The following is a 23,055-nucleotide window of genomic DNA, read 5'->3' on the forward strand; positions in this document are numbered from 1 at the left end:
TTGGAGTGTTGGAAGTCCCAAGTCCTGGCTTCCCTATTTTGACGAACTTTTGCTTTAGCTGAACTTTAGAAGCAAAAATTAATTTACCTCCCTTCCACTACACCTCACATGTTTATATCATAACTTCCATTTGCAAAGTAGCAATTCATTTCTTTCTGACCACTTTTTTAAAAAGTAACTGATCAAGTCAACCCCAAATGATAGCTAATTTCATTGATTCTGAAGTTTTAAGTGTGGAAAACATTGCTATTTGATTTTTAAACTGAAAGTTAATTTCTAGATAGGCTGCAGTAGAACAAAATTAGACAAGATAGTGTTGGAAGGCACCTGGGTTTGAAGTGTTCATTTTCTTTCCATTGCTAATGGGAAGTAATTTGTGTACAGTAACTAGAGTGGTATGAGTCCCCTTGTCTTCCTGAGTTCCACAAAAGGGCTTCAGCCATATGACTGGATAAGTCACTTAGCCCTTTTGACCTCTCATCTGCAAAATTCAAGGTGGTGACAATCCACTCCAGTATCTTTACCAAGAAAACCCCAAATGTGATTGATCATGGAGAGTCCACACAACTGGTAAACAACTAATTTGGATTTCAGATACTTGAATTGAGACATACATCTATTTTGATCTATAGCAGTGGGATATTATTTCAAATCTTTGAAGTACACCCTCTGAATTGTATGCAAAATTTGTTAAGACCCTATTGAATTGTCTTGTGAAGAACTATTCAGGGAGTGTAATTGGTCCAACTAAATTGGTGGGGAGAGGGGGATGGTAATCATAAATGGAATAAGGGACAGGACAAAACTAACAATTTTATCTCATTCTTCATAACCCCATTCCAGGGTTATGAAATAATACTGGAATGGTTCTCCATTTCTCTATCCAATTCATTTTGCAGAAGAAGAAGAAACAGGCAAAGTGTTATGTGGCTTGCTCAGGTCATGGATAGTTGAGGCCAGGTTCAAACTTGGGAAGATGTCTTTCCTGACTCCAGGCCCAGCACTATCCACTGCACCATTCCAACATTTTAGATAATTTTAAATGATTAAAGCACTTGTATAGAGGAGCTAGAATAGATCAGTTGAGATTTTCATGATATATCCAAATGATACCCAAAACAGATAAAAGAATTTATACATAAAGACCAAGGTTGGGATTATCAACACTGCCATATTCCTGACACTGCTAGATTCTGGGAGTGTAAAAATTAAAATGACACTCTACTTGGAAATATTTTACTTGGAAGGACATATATTAAGAATAAATTGATAGTTTTAGAGAGTTTGGAACTGGGTTCAGAAAAGGCCTCATGTAGAAAATGGTGCCTTAGCTGGCTCGAATTAAGGGGTTTCTTGAGGCAGAGGAAGTACGTTCCAGGTATAAGGAAGTCGTACAAAGAAAGATGGGAACAGGAGATGGAGTATTGTAGATAAGAAACAGCTATACTATTGAATATGAGAAAGTAATAGGAATGTACAATGAGGCAGGAAAGGCATTTTGGGATCAGGTTGTAAAAGGGTTTTAAAAACCAGAAGAGTTAACATGTTTTATACAAAAGACTATAGGAAGCCACTGGAGTTTTTGAGTAAAGGGCATATGCTTTAGGAAAATCATCATTGGCTGAATAGAGGATGGATTGGGATGGGAAGAATGAGAGAGCCACTAGCAATATTGCAGTAATCAGAATGCGAGAGTCGGCACAATATCAGGAGAGAAGGCTTATGGAAGAGAGCTTGCAAAGGTGAAATCAACAGACCTTGGAAATAGCTTGGCTATGGACGGGCAGCAAAGAAATAGGAATGAGTCCCCGATAACTCGGGTTGTGAGCTTCAGAACCTAGGAGAATGATGTTGCCCTCTAGAAAATAGGGAAGGTAAGAGGTGGAGAGAGTTTAGAAGGGAAGATGAGTTCTGTTTTGGACATACTGAGTTTTAAGAAGACAGGGACATCTAGATGACTAAAGGCAGTTGGAGATGTAAGATTAGGGTTCAACAGAGAGACAGGCAGGAAAGATAGATGTAAAAATCATCAGCAAAGAGATGGTAATTCATGTGAGCTGATGAAATCACTATTTTACTATAGCAGGAGGAGAGAATAGGACCCACAACAGAACCTTGAAGTTTTGAGGGTATGATCTGGAAGAGTCCAGCAAACTAAGAAGTGGTCAAATACATAAGGGAGAAGGACCATGAGAAAGCAGTGTCCTGAAAACCTGGAAGGCAGTGTCGGGGAGAAAAAAGTAATCAACAGAGTCAAAAAAAGGTCAAAGAGAAAGGATTGAGAAAAAGCCCCTTAGACCCGTAGCAAGTCGGCAATCTCGGCCTTAGTTTCTTCATCTGTAGAATAGAAACAGCCTCTTATCTCACAAGGTTGTTGTAGGGATCAAGTGGAATAGGTAAATATTTTGTAAACCATAACATGCTATATAATTTTTAGCTAATGCAATTGTTTTTAATAGTTTTTAAAAAGAAATGTCAACTGTCAACATCCATATGAAAAAAGTACCAGATTATTAAGAAATTAAAATATAAAAATAAAATATAAAAACCTTACATCCACCAAATTGACAAAGATAAAAAAGGGAATAGTCTAAATAGGGCTATGGAAATTTAGATATTGTTATACTTGGGAAACAATTAGAATTATTTGTGAAAAAGCATGACATTTAATTTTTTTTTTAAACCCTTGCCTTCTATCATAGGACTAACACTAAGTATTGATTCCAAGGCAAAAGAGCAGAAATAGCTAGGCAATTGGAGTTAGGCACTATCTGAGACCAGATCTGAACCCAGAACCTCCCATCTGTAGACCTGACTATCCACTGAGCCAACTAACTGTCCCATGACCTTATTTTTGACCTAGTCATCCCACTACTGGCTATCTACCCCAAAGAAGTTAATGACACAAAGATATAAAAGATAACAAAATAGTTTCAAAAATGAGTATTTATGGTAGCCAAAAACTAGAAGTCAACTATATGAGGATTGATTGGAGAAGAACCACATAAATTGTAGTACTTGAATGTGATGAAATATTATTACACCATAAATGAAAATGAAGAATTCAGAGAAATATCAGGAGAGCATGAGAAGTATGAACTGATGCAATGGGAAGAAAGCAGAACCAGGAAATCAATACACATAGTCACAATAAGTGAAAACCATGCTAAAAAATCAGAAGTCAGATTAAGCACAATGATTAAGCTTGATTCCAGGGAACTAAAGATGATTTTCCCATAATAGATAGGTAGTGAGCTGCAGGCATAGGATGTTGCATATTTTGCCAGACATAGTAATTTGTCTCTTGGTTGTGCTAAAAAATTTTATGGTAGGAGAAGGGGTGTTATCAGCAACCAACTAGAATAAAAAGTAAAAAAGCATCAACAAAGCATGTATTTATAAGAAAATGATAGAATAGTAATTACAAGATAAAAAAAAATAAAGGAAGGCATGGGAAAGGAACCAGAAAAAAAATTGAATATGATCAGACAACAGAAACAATTGGAATTTCTTCAAGATGATAAAAGGAATAATAGACACAGAAGGAACTAAAGAAAGAAAGTAAATTAACAACTGTAAAAGAAAATAAAGAATGCAGTGTGGTGTGCTAGAGAAAGTAGAAGTCGGAAAACCTGGTTTTCCCAGTCATTGCAGTTTTGCTAACTGCATGACGCAGGAGAAGTCAGTTAACTCATCTATATAGATGAGGCTCAGTTGCCTCATCTATAAAATGAAGAGGTTGGTCTAAATAACTTCTGTGGTCTCTCCCCAGTCTAAATCTATGATTCTATGATCTCTGAATAAAATAATGAAACAATAGTTTAGACATATCCATGGGGAAAAATTTTTTTTATTAACCCTTACCTTCCATTTTAGAATCAATACTAAGTATTGGTTCCATGGCAGAAGAATGGTAAAGGGTTAAGCATTGGGGTTAAATGCTTTGCCTAGGGTCACAGCTAGGAAGTATCTGAGGTCAAATTTGAACCCAGGACCTCCCATCTCTAGGCCTGGAAAATATTTTTTAAAAAGGTTAAATGAAAACTAGAATTTCACTGGAGGACAGAATAGTGGAAGGAATAGAGAAGGTAGAAAAACATCCAAGAAATTATAGGATGGAAAAAATATTTGAAATCTGTATAGATATTACTATATTCAAATTACTCAAATGAATCTGTGATCTTATCAATGTAATTGGTTTAGTCCATTCAAGCTATGTAGATCACAATCTGTCCATGCCTACCTATCAATTTCAACTCTTGTCCATCCATGTTGTTCTGAACCAGGACTGACGGAGCCTAGTCTGGTGAAAAAGTCTTAGGACCAGAATGAAATGAGAAACACATAAACCAAATTACACATAACAAAAAGAAATTTATTTAACATTGACAATGAAGCGACAAAGCAAAGCTAGGACATTGGTTAGGTGCTTATTCTCCTCCCTGCTCATCTTCATTCAGAAATGCATCTGGTCAGAAAGGTATATTAAGATAGATGTTGGTTTACATGGAAGTGGGACACATATCAGGTCGGAAGGACCTGAAGGACACCAACTCTTCATGAGCTGACCTTTTACGGAACCAAGAAGCCTCAAACCCAAGTCCCTCTCATCTAGAAGTCTATAGTTTCAGAACTTGATGTAATTAGCATAATGTCAGGTTCAAAAAGAAACTGACTCAGATTTATAAGGACAAAAACCATTTTCCAACTGACAAGTGATCAAAAGAGATGAACAGGTTATTCACTAAAAAAAAACAAAAACATTTACCTTCTGTCATAGAATTGATACTGAGGAACAGAATATTTTCTTTCTTTTTTTTTCCTTTCTTTTCTTTTTCCCATTATGCGTAGAAGCAATTTTTGACAATTTTTTTAAAACCCTTACCTTCTGTCTTGGAGTGCAGAAGAGTGGTAAGGACTAGGCAATGGGGGTTAAGTTGACTTGGCCAGGGTCACACAGCTGGGAAGTGTCTGAGGCCAGATTTGAACCTAGGACCTCCTGTCTCTAGGCCTGGCTCTCAATCCACTGAGCTACCCAGCCAACCATTGACTATTGTTTTCTGACATTTTAGGATCCAGATTTCCTTCCTCCCTCCCTCCCATATCCCCCACACCCTGAGGTGGTAAATAGTCTGATAATATCAGTGCTTTCATGCAATACATATTTCCATATTGCTCATGTCATGCTAGAAGACACATATCACACATGCAGTAGAAATCTCATGAAGGAAATAAAAGTGGAAGATGGCATGCTTAGATCTGCATTTATACTCCCAATAGTTCCTTCTTTGGTTATAGTTAGCATTTTTCATCATGTAAATCTTGGAAACTTGCTTTGCTAATAATGGTTTAGTTCTTCACAGTGGATCCTCATATAATATTTCTGTTACTGTATGCATTGTTCTCCTGGTTCTACTCATTTCACTTTGTATCAGTTCATATGAGTCTTTCCAGGCTTTTCTGAACTCATTCCTGTTTGTCATTTCTTAGGGTACAATAGTATTCTGTTACAACCACATATAACAACTTGTTCATCCATTCCCCAATTGATGGACAACCCCTCAATTTCCAATTCTTTACCACTACAAAAAGAGCAGCTATAAATATTTTGGTATAGGTAGGTCCTTTTCTCTTATCTCTGATCTCTGGGATACAGACCTAATAGTATTGCTGGGTTAAAGGGTCTGCATAATTTTATGGCCCTTTGAACATGGTTCCAATATTGCTCTCCAGAATGGTTGTATCAGTTCATAGTTTCATCCAACAGCGTATTGTGTCCCAATTTCCCATATTCCCTCCAACATTTATCATTTTCTTTTTCAGTTATGTTAGCCAATCAGATAGGTGTTAGGTGGTATCTCAGAGTTGTTTTAATTTGCATTTCTCTAATCAATAGTGATTCAGAGAATTTTTTCATATGGCTATAGATAATTTTAATTTCTTCCTTTGAGAACAGGCTATTTTCAAAGAAAGAAATCCAATCTATTGATAGTCACATTTGAAAAATGCTCCAAATGACTATTAGTTAGAGAAAGTAAAATCAAAGCAACTGAGGTTCCATCTTTCAACCAATGGATTGACAAAGTTGACAAAAAAGGAAAATGCCAAATATTTCCCAGGCTTCTTTTTCCTTCATTTTTCTAAGTTGCTTTTAATTTGCACATAAATGAAAGAAAAGCAATTGCAACAGAAGTAATCCTTGAGAACAATTACACTTGAAAGATCATGTTACACCACTTCTCATACTTTAACAAATTTAAATATTAGAGATATCTAAGGAATAGTTAAGCTTTATTAATTAGTAAATTTTTTTTTTGCTCTAATCTTTAAGAATGAGAAGACTCTTCACTTGATCTGCTACTTCTTTTCCCAACAGGCCCGCAATAATTGCAAGCCCTAATTCAAAGCTGGTTCCAGGACCACAGCTTGTAAGAACATTGCCGTCCTTTTCCACACGATTCTCTGTGTAGGTGTAATGATTTTCCGTTCATCATCTTATCTTTGGCCAGTGGGTGTGTTGCAGCTTTACTTCCAAAATTTATTTCATGAGCCAGGAGAGCTGTACAAAAACAACAGCTATAAGGTCTTTTCTCTTGTTCCTTCAGAAGAGTTTTCACAATAGGGCTCTCACACAAGTTTTATGCATCCAGATTACCTCTTGCTAGGGCTTTCACATCATATGATCCCTGTTTTTTTGCATCCTCTAGGTTAGCATCAGGGCAATTGAATACATCTCTACTACACTGTGCTGACTCCATTCCAGAAAGACCTGCAAGAAGGACTTTCATTCCAACCTTTCTCATTAGATTAACAGGGATAACTATCTCCTCTGCTGTTTTAGCCAGGATGACTAATGCATTTTTTGAAGCCACTTTTAAAATAAACACAATTACTCCCCTAAACCTTTTAATGTAACCAAGGAATGGATAAAATTTTAACTTGAGAATCTTCTCTGACAGTGGAATAAACACCTTCTGCTTGCTGATGAGTTCTATGGTAGATGGAAGCTATGAACTGGTTCAAGGAATTCTGGAAAGCAATTGGAAACTCTGCCCCAAAAGGTACATTAATACATAGCCTTTCACCCAGCAATAACACTAGTAGGCCTGTTATCCAAAAGAGACCAAGCAAAGAGGAAAAGGACCCACACGTACAAAAATTATTTATAATCTTTTTGTAATAGCAAAGAAATGGAGACTAAACAATGAATGCATAGCTAAGTAAATAATGGTATATACACATAATTAATATGAGAAATGACAAAAAGGACCTTGGAAGACTTTAAAAAAACCACTTATTTATTTAGAATATTTTTCCATGAGTAGGAGATTCTTTCCCAACCCTCTTCCCTACCCAGTCCTGGAGTTGACAAGCAACTCCACTGGGTTATACATTTATCATTGATCAAAACCTATTTCCATATTATTTATATTTGCACTAGAGTGATCTTTTAAAGTCAACATCCCTAATCATATCCCCATTGAACCACATGATCAGTCATGTATTTTTCTTCTGCGTTTCTACTCCCACAGTTCTTCCTCTGGATGTGAATAGTGTTCTTTCTCATAAGTTCCTCAGTGTTGTCCTGGGTCATTGCATTGCTGCTAATAGAGAAGTCCATTACATTCAGTTGTGCCATAATGTATCAGTCTCTGTGTACCATGTTCTCCTGGTTCTGCTCCTTTTGCTCTACATCAATTCTTGGAGGTCTTTCTTCACATAGAAATCCTAAAGTTATTCCTATAAAGCATATTTGTTAAAAGGTTTTTGTTTTAGGAGGCAGCTGGGTAGCTCAGTGGATTGAGAGCCAGGCCTAGAGGTGGGAGATCCTAGGTTCAAACCTGGCCTCAGACACTTCCCAACTGTGTGACCCTGGGCAAGTCACTTGACCCCCATTGCTTACCCTTACCACTCTTCCACCTATGAGTCAATGCACAGAAGTTAAGGGTTTAAAATTTTTAAAAAAAAAGGGTTTTGTTTTGTTTTATTTTTAATTTTTCAATGAAGGGAACTGGAACAGAGAGAAAATAAATACTTGTTACCTGGAAACAACAAAGGAGCATCTGGAGTGCCTTCCTACCTACAGGGAAGGCCTCTTCGACTTGGACTTTTTGTTGTATCTTTTTCACAGTGGCTAATATATATCTGTTTTATATTTCTTGCCTCTACACTTTTGGCAAGTAAATCCAAGGTCCCCATGTCTGGAATGGTCAAACCCTTCCTTTCTCTGGCTTCCTTCAGTACTCAGCACAAAGAGGATGTCTTCCCTTGTCTTCCCAACTGCTAATGCCTTCCCCTTTCTGATTACCTCCGTGGACTCTGTATATAGCCTGTATGTACCTAGATAGTTGTATGTTTTCTCGATTAGAATGTTTGTACCTCAAAATCTGGGACTCTGTGTTTTGCTTTGTTTGTCTGCTTTCACCTTTACATCCCCAATGCTTAACACAAGGCACATCATAAACACTTAGTAAGTGCTTATTGACTTAACTCCACTCACTGAATTAGTCAAAGGTTTGTTTATTTTTTTTAAAGACTTTTAGTTTCCATCTTAGAATCAATACTGTGTGTTGGTTCTAAGGCAGAAATGCCTTACACATTCATATATGCCTAGCAATAGATTGGATTCTTTCTTTTGAAAATAGCCTGTTCTCATTATACACAATAACTGAAACATTGTGGAATGATCAAATGTGATAGACTTTGCTACTAACAAAAATATAATGATCCAGGACAATTCTGAGGGACTTATGAGAAAGAATGCTATCCACCTGCAGAGAAAGAACTGTGGGAGTAGAAATACAAATGAAAATATATGATTTATCACTTGTTTATTTGGGTATATGATGTGAGGTTTTGATTTTTAAAAGATTACTCTATTACAAAAATGAACAATAGAGAAAAAATATATACTATAAAAAAAAAGAAAAGAAAGTAGCCTGTTCTCCAAGTAAGAAATTAAAACTATCTATAACCACATGAAAAAAATGTTACAAATCACTCTTGATTAGAGAAATTCAAATTAAAAGATAGGAGGTCCTGGTTTTAAATCTGGCCTCGGACCACTTCTAGCTGTATAAACCTGAGCAAGTCACTTAACTCCCATTGCCTAGCCCTTACCATTTGTCTACTTTGGAACTGAACCTTAATACTAATTCTAAGACAGAAACTTGGGTTGAGTTTTTTTAGGCTCTTTTGTTGTCCTCATTATGGTAATTGATTTACATTGGTTGAACTTCTGTTTAAATTTATTATAATTGGTGTCAATGTCCTTTCCTTCATTTACCATTTCTCTTCATCAACAATTTATTACACCAGGTAGAGCAAAGTATGGAATGTTCAAGGAGGACTAGCACCTTTGGTGTGAGGGCTTTCTAAGGCTGTTCATCCACCTTTGGTATCCAACTGGTACCCAACTCTCACCTGTGGCTTCAAGAAGCTGCAGTATGCATGTTGGCCATAACCTGGTTAAACTGTCTCAGCAGATGGGCCCAACCAGGTTGAGGGTAGCCAACTGACCCTCAAACTTCTCAGTAAATTAGGGAGATGTCTACCCCAAGTATCTGAAGATTTCCCCTACAGAAAGGGCAGATAAGAATAAGTGGTTCCGATGGCCCTCTAGGTGGCTGAAGTAGGCTCTGAGCTTGGTCAGACATCAAAGAAACTAAAGCCATCCACTGCATCCCAAGCCATCACCAGTCATCTTGACTTTTGTCTTGTCACTGTCACAAAGTGAGGCTGACAGCTTTGTGCAACTCTGCCTCACTTGAATCCAGTTCACAAGCAAGTTAAGACATCATCCATGATGTCATTGGCCCTTTCTGAAAACAAAGGACCTGGGACAGCTAGGTCACACAGCAAGGCCTAGAGTTGGGGAGACCTGGGTTCAAATCTGCTTCAGACCTCACTGTGTGACTATGGACAAGTCACTCATCCCCAACTGCCTCGTCCTTGTTGCTTTTCTGTCTTAGAATTGATATTAAGACAGAAGGTTAATAAATAAATACATTGATGGAGAAAAAAATTACCTATCTACACAAAAGTCTTCCCTAACAACACTCTCCTAGCCAGGTAGGTGTTGCAGCATTCCTGTACTCTAAAAAGCTTCACATCATAGACTCTATTCCCCGCACCTAGAATAAAAAAGAATGAATAAACAGGCCTTGAATGCAGGCCATTTCTTGGGGGTCATAAGAAGAAAGTCATAAGGTACTCACTTCTGTGAGTGAAGGAGTCACCTCACTCTCTCACATGTGACTATGGCACTGTAGGATTGACTATGATTCTTTTGAAAATACCAACAGTTCCAGCTACCCAGCCAGTGGAAAAAGGTTCATTCCATCCATTTGGAAAGTCAACCAGAACCAATTACACAATGTCTACACATGCTCACGATTCTCCTTCCCTAGCCTCTTCCATGTGGATGATAACACCTTAGCAATTTGATGGGGTCTGCATATGTATCCTATTCCTCTTGTAGATCTTAAGTCTTGCATTTTGAGCATTTCTTTTGAGTGGAGGAAATAAATAGGTATTCTATACCAGACCTACATTGTACCTTGAATTCTTTGTTAATACTTCTTTGGGGAGGCCTTAGGCATAAGCTAAATCTAAACTTTAAGTGTTTTTCTCCAGGGCTCCAGGTAGGGGGTATGGAAGAGCCAAAGAATGTGGCAGGGAGGCAGAGAGCCTTATTTAAAAAATCTCAGCAACTAGATTACCCTCACATTGAACCTTGTCTAAATTCCTAAGTCAGAGGACCTTTGAGAAAGAGAAGGCAAGTGCTCTGGTCCCCCTAGTACAGCAGCCAGTTCTGTATTGTTCCAAATGAATCAATTTAGTAATTATCAACAAACTCAAACCTTTTTTTGAAAAAAAAAAAACTTTTGAAAAGAAACTCTCCCAATAAGATGAACTCAGAGTACAAGTGCTAAAGAGGAAAAGAATCACTTTAGGGGGTGAGATTGCACAGTAGATAGAGCAAGAGACATGGAGTCAGGAGGACATGGGTTTAAATCTAGCCTTAAACACTTCCTAGCTCTGTGACCCAGGGGCAAGTCACTTAACTGTTTGCCTAGCCCTTGCCCTTTGTGAAAGAGAAAGGAAGGAAGGAAAGAAAGAAATGGAGGAAGGGAAGGAGGGAGGAAGGAAGAGAAAGAGAGAAGAAAGGAGGAAGGGAAGGAGGAAGGGAGGAAGGAAGGAAGGGAGGAAGGAAGGAAGGAAGGAAGGAAGGAAGGANGGATGAAAGGAAGGAAAAGGATGGAAGGAAGGAAGGAAGGAAGGAAGGAAGGAAGGAAGGAAGGAAGGAAGGAAGGAAGGAAGGAAGGAAGGAAAGCTGGTTCTAGGATTTAACTGAGATTTGAAGGAAGCCATAAAGTGAGGAGGAGGAGGAAATGAGGAAGAAGACCTTTCAGATATGAGAGGCAGCCAGTGAAAATGCCCAGTGGCACTGAAACTAAGAGTAGATATATTGGAGGCGGAGGGGAAGGAAGTGGGAAGGAAGGTTTTCCACTCGAACCAGAGGACTTGATATTTGATCCGGGAGGTGATTGGAAGCCCGTGGAGTTTGTCAAGCAGGGAAATGACATAGACTATTGCTTTTGGAAAATCACTTTGATGGCTGAATAGATGATGGACAAGAGTAGGGAGAGACTGGTGGCTGGTAGACCAACCAACAGGCTATTGCAATAGTGCAAGCATGAGAAGATGAGGGCCTGCACTAGAGTAGTAGCAATATCTCAGATGAAAGTAAATTGGGAATGTGGATGCCAGACCAACCAACTAAGCAGAGCATCTGTAGGAGAAAAAGAGATGTATATACTGCCTTCACTAAGATTTCCATTTCCACTTTTTTTATTGAAGCTGTGAAAATGTTTCTGCAAGCGGGGTACCTGACCTAAAAATAGAGCAAAGTCCATTTTCATGCTAAATTGTGTTTGGATGTGAGTTCCATTCTTGTTCTTTACATCCAAGAAATAGGCTTTCAGTCCAACAATTTGGGGAGCATTTATTAAGCAACTACTAATTGCAAAGTACCAAGCTAGACACTATGGATACAGAGGCAAAAAATGAAGCAATCCCTACTTTCTAGGAGCTTACGTTTTACTGAAAAAAATACAACATATAGACCGATAAATACTAAGCATAAACAAAATTAACATAAAGTAATTTATTAGAGGAGAAGGTATTAATAATTGGAGAGATCAAAAAAGGCCTTTGGTGGTAGCCAGAATGAGAAAGAGGATCTATGATTCCACAGAAAATATAAACTACCTTGAGTAAATGTAAACAGCAAAAGAAGTTGCAGCTATCCCATGGGAAAACTTGCACATGACCCTGGGCCATCTGTGGCACTATGCCTTCTTTGTTCTATTTCTAGACAATATCTGATCTGATCTGTGGTTGGTAAATGATCCACCATGTTACTTTGTCCTGCTGCTGCCCAGGACAACTGGTCTCTTATGAGTAAACTCCTCTAATTAACCCAATTAATCTAAATGATCCTAACAAACCTATTAATAATCAAATTGGGATGGATCCCTCGTTCTTTAGTGTCTCAGTTTTATCTTGGAGGGCATACCACCCTACAATTGGCATAATCAGAGCAGAACAGATCTGACCCCTTACATTTGCTATAGTTGACAGAATCATCTGACCCTCTACCAATATTGTGTACTTAAAGCCTTGTATAGCAAATGGCACTTGAGTGAAAACTTGAAGGGTTCTAGGAATTTCAAGAGGCAGAAGTGAAGAGTAAGAACATTTCAGGCATTACAGAATAAGCCAAGCAAAGGTACAAAGGTGAAGAAAGATGGAGTGTTGTATACTGGGATCAGCAAGGAAACCAGTGTGGCCCATGAGATATGACTGAATAATCTGAAATAAATCTAGGAAGATAAGTTGGAAATCTGCAACCATGGCCGAAAGGTCACGAAACTGCATGTTCTTCATCCTGATACTATATGTGTGTGTGTATTTATTTATTTGTTTATTATGAATGTGTATACTATATATATTTATTATACATGTACTATATATACATATTTGACCCCGAAAGAGGTCAAAGAAAAATGGAAAGTACCATATATACAAAAATATTAATAATAACTCTTCCTGATAGAGGCAAAGAACTGGAATCTAAGGGGGTGCCCACCTCTTGGGAAACAGCTAAACAAATTGTGGTATATGGCTATAATGGAAGATTATTGCTCCATAAGAAATGATGAAACTTGAAAAACCTCTATGAACTCATGATGAGCAAGTGAGCGGAAATATGAGAATAATTTATACAGTGACAACAACATTATGAAGAAAAATGACTTTATGGGTCTTAGAGCTCTGATCAATGCAGTATCCTTCCCCATACTCTCTTGGAGCCATACCATAAAACAAATAAAATTTTTAAGAGGCAAAAAACAGCAAAATGAATCATCAAGACATTGGAAAAGTCTGAAAATAAATGCAATCTATCAAACCTGTGGACCTCCCATCTGTGCAAGAGAGGGAAGTGGGGATGTCTTTTCATATATATTCTTGGAAGTCACGCTTCTTTGTAATTTTGCATTGTTCACCTTTAATTGTTTTGTGGTTGTTGTTGCCATTAAATTGTTGTAGTCATTGTACATAGTTTTCTTGACTCTGGTTTTAATTCATTTTGCAGCAGCTTGTGTGGATTTTTCCATGCTTCTCTGTATTAATCATAGCTGTATTTTCTTAAGCATTGTAATATTCCATTATATTCATGTACCACAATTTGTTTAGTCATTCCCCAAATGATGAGCATCTACTTTGTCTCTAATTCTTTCCTATTATAAAAAGTGCTGCTACAAATATTTTGGTGTATGTTGTTGCTTGGTCATTTTCAATTGCGTCTGACTCTTTGTGACCCCATTTAGGGTTTTCTCCAGCTCATTTGACAGATGAGGAAACTGAGGCAAAGAAGGCCAAGTGATTTGCCCCGGATCACACAGTTAAGTGTCTGAGGTCAGATTTGAACTCAGGAAAATGAATTTTCTTGACTCCAGGTCCAGCATTCTATCCACATGTCATCCAGCTGTTTTGGAGTATAGGGATACTTTTTTCTTAATGATGAAACATGTTTAGTGATGAAATCTCTGACACAAAGGATATGGATATTTTAGTCACTTTTTTTTGGTATAATTCCTAGTTGTTTCACAGTGGGTTGTGTTCATTCACTGCCCAAAATATAGTAGTATGCCTATTTACCTATGACCTTGCCAATGTTGATTTTTTCCATCTCTGCCAATTTGTATGTCTCAGGTGAAACCTCAGGATTTTTTTTTTATTAGATTTCTCTTATTGTTAGTGATTTGGAGCATTCTTTCGTAGGGATTTTAATAGTTAGCAATTCTTCTTTTGAAAATCGTTATTCATATCTTTGACACTTATCTATAGAGGAATTACTTGGTTTAATATAAATATGTATACATTTTCATTTATTTATTATCATAATTTTCATTTAGTGGTTATCAGTTATCAATTTTATCTTTTGAAATTGTTTCAATCTCTTGTTTAGTTAATAATTCATATTTGTTTATTTCTGTGAAAGGTATATGATCAGCTTCATTTCTAAATTTTTTATGGCATAACCTTCAATAATAATGGCCAATATTTATGCAAGGTTTTATGCGTTTTAATGCCACTTGATGCATTTTAGAGTTAATTTTTTGAATGACATTTCCCTTTCCATTATTGCCTTGTATTTTATTATTATATAGAAATGTTATCAATACTCATGGGTTTATTTTGTAGCTTACAACCTTGCTAAAGCTATAAATTGTTTCGATCAAACTCTTTGCTAAATCTCTAAGAATTTTCCAAACCATCAAATCATCAGCAAATAGGGATAGTCTTATTTTCTCTTTACTTATATTTACACCTTTATTTCTTTCACTCTTGTTTTATTGCTATTGCCAACATTTCTAGCACCATATAAAATTAAATTGGGAAGAATGAGTATCTTGGCTTTGTCCTTATTTACTGGGAAAGTTTCTATTGTATCCTCATTGCATTAGATGAGAGAGTGCAATGTTTGAGTCAGGAAGACTTGAGTTTAAATCTGGCCTCAGAAGTTTACTTGCTGTGTGACTCTTGACTAGTCACTTAACCTTTGCTTGCCTTAGTTTTCTCTTCTGTAAAATGGAATACTCCCAGGTTGTGAGGATAAAAGGAGATAATGATGGTAAAGCACTTACCACAGTGTCTGGCACTATGTCAGTGTTAGCTATTATAATATACATTATATTATATTAGATGTTTTCTATGACATTTTTCAAAAGCTCCCTTTATAATTTTTATTATAATTGAAGGTTACATAATATAATGTATATTATGATTTTAAATTTTAAATTTTTTAATTTTAATTGTTAAAATTATATGTAGAAACAATTTTTAACCATTATTATCTGACATTTTTCCATCCAGATTCTTTCCTTTCCTTACTTCCCTACCTCCTTCCCCAAGAAGGCAAATAATCTATGCTATCATGCAATATGTATTTCCATATTCCTCATACCTTGAAAGAAGATAAATATCGCACATACAAGAAAAAACTCATGACGGAAATAAAGTGAAAAATGGCTTGTTTTGATCTCCAATCAAACTCCTATCTCTGTGGATAGCATTTTTCATCAAGATTCCTTTTGTGTTCTCTTAAAACCTTTCATTGCTGATAAAAGTTTAGTCTGCTCACTTCACTTTGCATCGGTTCATAAAAGCCTTTCCATGTTTTTCTTGGCTCAATCTGTTTGTCATTTCTTATGGTGCAACAGTATTCCAATTACAACCATATAGGACATTTTCAGCCATTCCCCAATTGATGGACATCCTCTTGGTTTCCAATTCTTTGCCATTATGAGAAGAGCTGCTGTAAATATTTTTGTACATATGTCCTTTTCCCTTTTCTTTGATCTCTTTGGGTTAAAGACTTAGTAATGTTATTGCTGGGTCAAAGGGTATACATAATTTTATGGGCTTTTGGGCATTGTTTAAAATTGCTCTCCAGAGTGGTTGTATCCATTCACAGTTCCACCAACAGCATATTAGTGTCCCAGTTTCCCCACATCCCTTCCAACATTTATCATTTTCCTTTTTGATCATATTATCTGTCCAGAGATTTTAGAGTTTTTACTAAAGTGTTTTACTTTCTCAAAGGCTTTTTCTGAATCTATAGGGATGTTTTCATGTTTAATATAATTGATGTTGATAATTTTTCCTAATGTTGAAACATCCCTGTATCCATAGTGTAAATTCAATTTCCTCTTTTTGTTTTCATGGGTTAATTTATTTCATTACTTATTCCTTCCTTGGTTTCTGCATTTGTTTACCTCTGGTGTTCCTGTTGTCTGAGGTGTTTGCAGAACAAATAATCCACTTACTTCTGGTTTTCTTCCAAGGAATGCTTCAATTGCCTCTCTCTTATTGAATATCCTTTTCCCCTCCATTGATGATTGTGTAGTCCTGAACTGGATAGAGGAGTTTATTGAAATTTGTCTTCACTTCTCTTTATCACTGCTTCTTCTGGCACAGTTTTCATATTTTGCTGGTGAGTTTGTGGGGCTTTTTCTGTGTCTCTATTAACCTGAAGTTTCCACTGATTGTATTGAAGGGAACCATTATTGTTAATATTCAACTTACATGGTTAATATTCAGTACTTATAAGGTAGCTGTTCTAATGAGCTAGGTCCTGGTGTAGGAGCCACAGAGTATATAATGGTGAATAACTCACATTTCTGAAGTGCTTACATGTTTTAGAGCACTTTTTCCATAACTCTGTATTGTAGATATTGCAGGTTTCAGGTCTTTTTTTTTTCTTGATGTGAAAGGGAAAAGGTGTCTAGAAGTATTACTTCACTTTAAAGAACTCTTTTTTTTGGGAGGTGCCTCCTCCAAGGTAGATGTGCAAATTGTAGGCAACTTACATCTTTTCTACTCTGTAATAGAAAAAAAACCATAATAAAAAATTAAAAGAATATAATTAGTATAAATAGATGCTGCCACCTTCCACTTCCACTTTTGTCACTACAGTAATGCTAGATCAAAAGACATCCTGTGTGGACCACGAGACTACCAACTCCCCATATGGCTAGGTTTTTTTATGTTCATAGTCTTTTTTTTAAAAGAATTTTATTTTTCAGTTCCAAATTTTCTCCTTTCCCATCCGCCATTGAAATGGCATGAAATACCAAACCCATTTCACATATGGAGTCATACAAAACATTTCCACATTAGCTATGTTGCAAAAAGAAAAAGAAAAGAGAAAAGAAAGTTTAAAAAATATATGCTTCAATATGCACTCAGAGTTCATCAGTTTTTTCTCTGGAGATAGTTAACATTTTTTCTCATGGAATTTGGAAATGTCTGGGATTGTTGTATTGATCAAAGTAGCTAAGCCTTTCATAGTTGTTTATGAGATAACTTATAGTCTAAAAAAAGTAGTATTCCCTCTGGGATGCTCTGCTTACTTATACTCGAGTTACCCAATGTTTCCTGGGAAGTTAAATGACTTGTCCACAATCACATCGCTGCTATGTATCAGGCAGGATTTGAATTCCAGTCTTCCTTATTCCAAAGCTACCTTTCCATCTACTATGCCATACTGTCTCTTACTATGAGATGATTATCCCCCATTTTACAGAGAAAGAAACCCAAGATCAGAGAAAGAAAGGACTCAAGACTACTTAAAAAATATCAGAGACTAGACTGGACCTGGGAACTGGTTTTCTAGGATTTAGAGCCAGAAGGGACCTTAGAGATGGTCTTTGTCCAACCCTCTCACTTTACAGAAAAGGAAACTGCTAGGACTTGTTGACCTGTCCCGGACACCAACCTCCTGCCTCTTCCCTCATTTAGCAAAGGGGAATGGGCTGCCCTACCAGATATGATATGCTAAATGTCATTACAGAATCATTCAGAAAAAAGGGATATCCCTTCAAGTCTGAGAATTAAGCAAAGTTTCATGGAGAAAGGCGCTAGTAAATTCGTCTTTGAAAGATAGGCAGGATTTCAATAGAAGTAATATAGGGAGATCCTCCTTAACAAACGGAGAAGGTTGAGGTAGGGAAGCATGAACTATTCTAGAGAGTAATACATTTTCCAATTTGGCTGGGGCTAAGGCAGCACAAAGAAGAGCAGTAAGAAATTATGCCAGAAAGGTGATTCGGAGACAGACCTTGAAGGGCCACTAATACCAGATTGAAAAATATGCAATACAGGTCATGGGAAATGATTGAAGTTGTTTTTTTTTTTAATTTTTTTTTAAACCCTTACCTTCTGTCTTGGAGTCAATACTGTGTGTTGGCTCCAAGGCAAAAGAGTGGTGAGGACTAGGCAATGGGGGTTATGTGACTTTCCCAGGGTCACACAGCTGGGACGATTGAAGTTTTGTGAGCAGGGGAGGAATGTAATCAGATTTATACTTTAAAAACACAGATCTGGCAGTGTATTTAAATGTATTGGGGGCTTACCTAATGAAGTCTCATACTCAGGACGTCTGCTGTTAACCGAACATGGATTGGTCAGGCTCCTATTACATTGGGGGAAAAAAAGGCCCATTAAGAGCTTCAGAGCTGCTATTTAGAGCTGTGTACTTATGGGTACCGAGAGGATGGAGAAAGGTAGCTCTTTAAGGCTGGCACATCTCCTACATATCCTCTAGTAGGGATGATGAATTTACTCTCTTGAATACTGAGGATAAAAGTCAGAATGGCCAACAGGCTATATTTTCCCAGCAGCAGTCAGCAATCAGCCCCAACTAGGGACAGAATCATGAGGCACAGGTGCAAGAGGGTGCAGCTGATAAGGGAGTGTGGCCCCACAGCCTCTCATAACCCAGAAAGAGTGCTTTGTAAGTATTCACTCAGTAAATAATCCATTTGCCAGTCACCTCTCCATTATTTAGGTCAAAGGTGCCAAACTCACAGGCCAGCAAAACTCCCAAGGGGCAAAACCAGATTAAAATGTAATTAGGGAACAACTAGGTGGCCCAGTGGACTGAGAGCAGGCCTGGAATTGGGGAGATCCTGGGTTCATATCTGGCCTCAGACACTTCCTAGCTATGTGACTCTGGGTAAGTCACTTATTGCCTAGCCCTTAAGACTCTTCTGCCTTAGAACCATTATTTAGTATTGATTCTAAGACAAAAAGTAAGAGTTTTTTTAAAAAATCTAAAACAGAAGGTAAAAGTTTTTTTTAAAATGTAATTGGGAAATGTTTAACAAAATAAATAAAAACACTATACAAAGTAGATAATGTTAATTTATGGTTTTCTAAAGCCAATATGTTGGCCCACCAAGATCTGTCTTTAATTCTGACATCCCTAATCTAGGCCCCTTGGCTTCTCCATTGGTCTTCTGACCCATTCCTTCCCTCTTCTCACTCTGCCCTGACCTCCTTCAGACCTTGAAATCTGAACAGCCTAGTACTGATCAGGCATTGCTTCTCTAATTGTTTTCTGCCTGAGATTCTTATTTACTAGACAATGAAGTCTCATCTCCCCCAAACTCCTTTTTGTCTTCAATCTCCCCACCCCCAACTCTCAGTGTACAAATACACCCCCACACTGGGAGCTCCCCAAGGATAGGATCCAGGTTCAACTCCTTACAAAATTCTAAAGCTGGAAAGGTACTCAGAAACCATTTAATTCAAGCCAGACATCAAGAGAAATCCGTACTACAGAAAAGCAATACAAGTGGTCATACATCTTCTGCTTGCAGGCCTCCAGTAAGGAGGTGCCCATTGTCCTCTGAGGAAGCCCATTTCACTTTCACAGAGCTCTAAATGTTAGCAAATTTTCCTTTCTATCAAGCCTAAATTTTCCTTCCTGTGACTTTTACCCAATTTTCTCAGTTGTTCCCTCTAGGAACATAGAAAGGAAATAAGCAGAATATTTCTCCCTCCACATGACAGCCATTGGAATTCTTGAAAACAGCTCTCATCCCTATCACCAATGTTCTCTTCTCCAAGGCCAAACATCCCCAGGATCCTCTGGGCTCTGAGTTCCTGGGTCTCAATGCCTTCCTCTGCCTCTTCCCTATAAGAGTGCAGAATGGGGTACACATTTAGGGGAAGGAGTCTTAGGGTGAGATGGTCTTTGTCAACCTCTAATCAATCAAATCCCTTATCATCAAAAAATCATCTCCAAGCCCCCCCAAGAGCCCAGGCAAGTAGGGCTCAGACACGCTAGGGAAGACTTCATAGAGTGTTTCTTAGCTCTGCCAAAACCAAGCTCACCCTTTCTCTCTCCCCAGATGGCAGCTCCCCAGGATGCTAGAGATGCTGCAGCTACCCAGTCACGAGCCATGAGTCATGGCTAAAGCAGCTATAAATACTGCCTATCACCTTCTGACATCTGCTCACACCGCTTCCGAGAAACCTTCCCCGACTAGCCCCTCGCCCACTACCCCCTCCACCCTTATCCTCACGTGCTGGCCCATGTTTGGGGCTTGTTGACACAGACAAGGGCATCCGGGACCCACTGATTTGAGCTGAAAAAGGACCTCAGGAGCCATCTCTCAACATTCTCATTTTATGAATGAGGAAATTAGGGCCCAGAGATGTTAAGTGATTTGCTCAAGGTCAAAGCAGGTAGAAAGAAATAGAGTCAGGGTTTAAACCTAGGTCTTCTAGAGGCATCTAGGCAGTTCAGTGGATAGAGTGCTGGGCCTGGGGTCAGAAAGACCTCAGTTCAAATCTAGCTTTAGATATTTATGCGTTGGGTGACCCTGGATAACTGTTTGCTTCAGTTTTCTCATTTGTGAATTGGGTGTCATGAAAATAACACCTAGGAGACAGCCAGGTGTCTCAGTAGGTAGAAAGCCAGGCCTGGAGATGAGAAGTCTTAGGTTCAAATCTGGCCTCAGACACTTCCTAACTGGGTGACCCTGGGCAAGTTACTGAGCCCCAGTTGTCTAGCTTTTACCACTCTTCTGCCTTAAAACCCATACTTAGTATCAATTTTAAGGCAGAAGATAAGGGTTTTTTAGGAAGGGATGGAGGGAAGAAAGGAAGGAAGGAAGGAAGGAAGGAAGGAAGGAAGGAAGGAAGGAAGGAAGGAAGGAAGGAAGGAAGGAAGGAAGGAAGGAAGGAAAGAAGGAGGGAATAAAGGAAGGAAGGAAAAGTAATAGCACATATCCCAGAGTTTTTGTGATGATTAAGTGAGATTATGTTCATAAAGCAGTTAGTATAGTACCTGGCACATAGTAGGTACTAATTAAATGATTATATACATAGGTATGGGTATGTGTACATATATGTATATATACACATATGATATATGTAGATAGAAATCTAGATATGTTTTGTGTCAAGATACATACATTTATATATTATGTATGAAAACTTAATTTACATAAGTGTGTGTATACATGCATGTGTGTTTATTTGTGTGTTCTCTCCATTTTCGTCTAGCTCTGAAATATTTTCTCTCACAGGGGAGCCTAGTGGCCCTTAACTCCATCCTAGGCTGTCTCTCTTTCCTATTGCCCAGAGACCCTGAAGAGGGCGCCAAAAGCCAGAAGATGAACCTTTGGGTTTCATATGTCATAATCACTTGTTTTTTGAGAGGAAACCTAAACTGTTTCTCTTCTTTCTAAAGGAAGATCATCCTTGGACCTTCTGTTCACTCACTCATTTCTCTGACTCTGGATTTCTGAAAAGAAAAACAAATGAAGCAGTTCCACCATCTTTTAACCCCTTTACTTTTGGTCTTGGAATCAATACTGTGTATTGGTTCCAAGGCAGAAGAGCTGTAGGAGGTAGGCCATTGGGGTTAAGTGACTTGTCCAGAGTCACACAGCTAGTAGTGACTGAGGTTAGAATTGAACTCAGGACCTCATGTCTCCAGATCTGGCTCTATCCACTGAGTCACTTAGCTCTTTAACTCATTCCTTACCCCCTCAAGATCAGAGCTTCCTTCTCACTGACTCTCATCCCAGGTAGAAATAGTAAGGAAGGAGACAATCTTGACAATCGTGGCATTGGCCATGAGCTTTCACAAGGGTCCAAAATTAGATGTTTGTGTCCTATAACATCAGGGGCGCTACAAAGACACTTCCCTCTCTCTCTCAATCCAAATCATACTGATGTAGTAAAAAGATAAATAATTAAAATGTAAAACCTAGGGGATCAGTGTGGACAATTAGCAGCAGAGGGTGCTGGTATTTGACTGGCTCTCCAAAAAAAAAGAGAAAAGCCATACATGACATGCTTTTATGTTTAACCTGTATTATTACTACTATTTTTTTCTATTACTTTGCTAAGTCTAGACAACCAACAAAACAAAAATCAAGCCCCAGTTTGTAACATTTGCTGATTTTCAAAGTGTCGATGCTCACACTGAAAATTTACAGTTACTTATCAGAGCTGGTAGGATAACCTTTGCAACAGCCCCATCCTGCCTAAATAACTGACAAGATGCTGTGAGAACACCTTATAGTGGATCAGTCAAGCATAGACTTTAGACTAAGAGAGAGCAGGAGAGGGTAGTATAGTAAAGGATCCTTAATCTGTCTCTGAATAAACTGGAGGAATGATGAACAGGAAATGTGCTTGAATTGGTTAAAGAAGCAAAATAGTGAAGATTTGAACTTTTTATCAGTGTTCTAGAAAGACCCCTGAGACAACAGTCTTCTGCAGCATCACCGTCTTCTAGGGCTACCCCGTAAGTCTTGGGGGGGAGAGGTAGCAACCATGCTCTGATTAAGTTCAGATGGCCAATGTGAGTGGAGCTCAAGGTTGGAAGAGAAACTCCAGACCCTATGCCAAATTTAAATTACCCTGGGGGCAGCTGGGTAATTCAGTGGACCAGGAGGTCCTAGGTTCAAATCTGGCCTCAGATACTTCCCAGCTGTGTGACCCTGGGCAAGTCATTTAACGTCCTAGCCCTTACCACTCTTCTGTACAGAAAGTAAGGGTTTAAAAAAGAAAAAAGATAAATAAAAATAAATTTCCCATCTTAGTTTCCCTCAGATATAAAATGAAGAGGTCGAATTAAATAATCCTGAAGGGTCCTTTCCAGATCTAAAGCTAATCTCTTTT

At 38.0% G+C, this 23,055-nt stretch overlaps 1 pseudogene; it reads right to left on the reverse strand.

The window, feature by feature from the left end:
* Positions 1-6,319: 6,319 nt before the first annotated feature.
* LOC123233881 overlaps positions 6,320-23,055 on the reverse strand; it is a 79,131-nt pseudogene continuing 62,395 nt past the window's right edge.

The sequence above is a fragment of the Gracilinanus agilis genome, chromosome 2 (genome assembly GCF_016433145.1).
Source record: "Gracilinanus agilis isolate LMUSP501 chromosome 2, AgileGrace, whole genome shotgun sequence".
Classification (NCBI taxonomy): Eukaryota; Metazoa; Chordata; class Mammalia; order Didelphimorphia; family Didelphidae; genus Gracilinanus; species Gracilinanus agilis.